General features: G+C 59.4%; 1 protein-coding gene across 1 annotated transcript in view; it reads left to right on the top strand.

The window, feature by feature from the left end:
* LOC133451333 (synphilin-1-like) overlaps positions 1-2500 on the top strand; it is a 21054-nt gene that overhangs the window by 11565 nt on the left and 6989 nt on the right. The window lies entirely within an intron of this gene.

The raw sequence follows: 2500 nt of genomic DNA, 5'->3' as shown, positions 1-2500 counted from the left end.
CTGCATTTACCCGGGCCTGGGACCGGCACTAATAGGACACTGGCTTGTGTCCTGTTGAGGCTGCATTTATTTTATGTTTTTTGCTCTTTTCTTTCTTGATTTATTTATTTTTTTTATCAATCAATCGTACCCTACGGCGTAGGCTCTGCATGGATTTAAAAGGTCCCGCGGCAGGCTGGCGGCTCCAGAGCCTGCACGGCACCGCACCCACCGCCACCCGCACCGGCGCTCTCCACCCTCACTGGGATGGAGAGAGGCGTCTCCACCCTCACTGGGATGGAGAGAGGGGTCTCCACCCTCACTGGGATGGAGAGAGGGGTCTCCACCCTCACTGGGATGGAGAGATGCGTTTCCACTCGGCCTGGGACGATAACAAATTTTGCTGGACGATATATTGTCCCACAAATTATTGACGATAAACGATATTATTGTCGACATTGTCGAGACCAAAATAAGCACTTATGTAATGTTAATATATCATAATACTGCAAGTACACCCTTTCAAATGTAATAATTAAACCTTTATTTGACATTGGAGAACTTTTAAACATGCAAAACAAATAAAACAAGCAAACGGGCGGTTCGAGCCTTCGTTCCCCCAAGTGCAGACCCGGACGTCGCGACCAGGCGTCCCGACGTCCGGGACCTCCGCACCCCTCGCAGAAACCGCCACCCCCCAAACAGCAGCTCTCACCCGCGGGGGTGAGAGGTACAAGGGAGTGCCGTCTCCGTTGAGCCCCCCGCTTGCGCGGTGGCGCCGACCGCGTACCGCTGCGCCTGCGAAGGCCGGCGGAGGCGGACGCACGCTCCCATCCACTTGGGGATCTTGGCGGCGGACGCGTGGGGTGACGGAGCTCCGGCTCGTCCCCTCGCTGCGCCGGCGCGCCCGGCAATCACCCGAGCACTGAGTCGCGGGCTGGAGGGAGAGAGACGGCCACCGCCCCTCTCCTCTCCATCCGGGGGATTCAACTCGAGGGATTCAACCCGAAGATGGTTCACTCTGTTCATTTTTTTCCGCTAAGGAACAAACGCGCCCAGGTGCTAAGACCGATGCACAGTGAGCCCTCTTGTCATCCAGTGTGTTTGGAGGCCGGAGATGAAGAAAACAAATATGCAGCATATGGCCATTTATCGAGGCCGGAAACATTATCGAGTCCATTTTCATTTATTGTGCAATTAATTGATTTATTGATTATCGTCCCAGGCCTAGTCTCCACCCTCACTGGGATGGAGAGAGAGACGTCTCCACCCTCACTGGGATGGAGAGAGACGTCTCCACCCTCACTGGGATGGAGAGAGACGTCTCCACCCTCACCGGGATGGAGAGAGGCGTCTCCACCCTCACTGGGATGGAGAGAGACGTCTCCACCCTCACTGGGATGGAGAGAGACGTCTCCACCCTCACCGGGATGGAGAGAGAGACGTCTCCACCCTGGCCGGGATGGAGAGAGACGTCTCCACCCTCACTGGGATGGAGAGAGACGTCTCCACCCTCACTGGGATGGAGAGAGACGTCTCCACCCTGGCCGGGATGGAGAGAGACGTCTCCACCCTCACTGGGATGGAGAGAGACGTCTCCACCCTGGCCGGGATGGAGAGAGACGTCTCCACCCTCACTGGGATGGAGAGAGGCGTCTCCACCCTGGCCGGGATGGAGAGAGGCGTCTCCACCCTCACTGGGATGGAGAGAGGCGTCTCCACCCTGGCCGGGATGGAGAGAGGCGTCTCCACCCTCACTGGGATGGAGATAGGCGTCTCCACCATCACTGGGATGGAGAGAGGCGTCTCCACCCTCACTGGGATGGAGATAGGCGTCTCCACCCTCACCGGGATGGAGAGAGAGACGTCTCCACCCTGGCCGGGATGGAGAGAGGCGTCTCCACCCTGGCCGGGATGGAGAGAGGCGTCTCCACCCTCACCGGGATGGAGAGAGGCGTCTCCACCATCACTGGGATGGAGAGAGGCGTCTCCACCCTCACTGGGATGGAGATAGGCGTCTCCACCCTCACCGGGATGGAGAGAGAGACGTCTCCACCCTCACTGGGATGGAGAGAGGCGTCTCCACCCTCACTGGGATGGAGAGAGGCGTCTCCACCCTGGCCGGGATGGAGAGAGGCGTCTCCACCCTCACTGGGATGGAGAGAGGCGTCTCCACCCTGGCCGGGATGGAGAGAGGCGTCTCCACCCTCACTGGGATGGAGAGAGGCGTCTCCACCCTGGCCGGGATGGAGAGAGGCGTCTCCACCCTCACCGGGATGGAGAGAGGCGTCTCCACCATCACTGGGATGGAGAGAGGCGTCTCCACCCTCACCGGGATGGAGAGAGGCGTCTCCACCATCACTGGGATGGAGAGAGGCGTCTCCACCCTGGCCGGGATGGAGAGAGGCGTCTCCACCCTGGCCGGGATGGAGAGAGGCGTCTCCACCCTCACTGGGATGGAGAGAGGCGTCTCCACCCTCACTGGGATGGAGAGAGACGTCTCCGCCCTCACCGGGATGGA

The sequence above is a fragment of the Cololabis saira genome, chromosome 9 (assembly GCF_033807715.1).
Source record: "Cololabis saira isolate AMF1-May2022 chromosome 9, fColSai1.1, whole genome shotgun sequence".
Taxonomy (NCBI): domain Eukaryota; kingdom Metazoa; phylum Chordata; class Actinopteri; order Beloniformes; family Belonidae; genus Cololabis; species Cololabis saira.
Note: the sequence above shows the minus strand (reverse complement) of the source record. Positions and strands in the feature narration are given on the sequence as shown.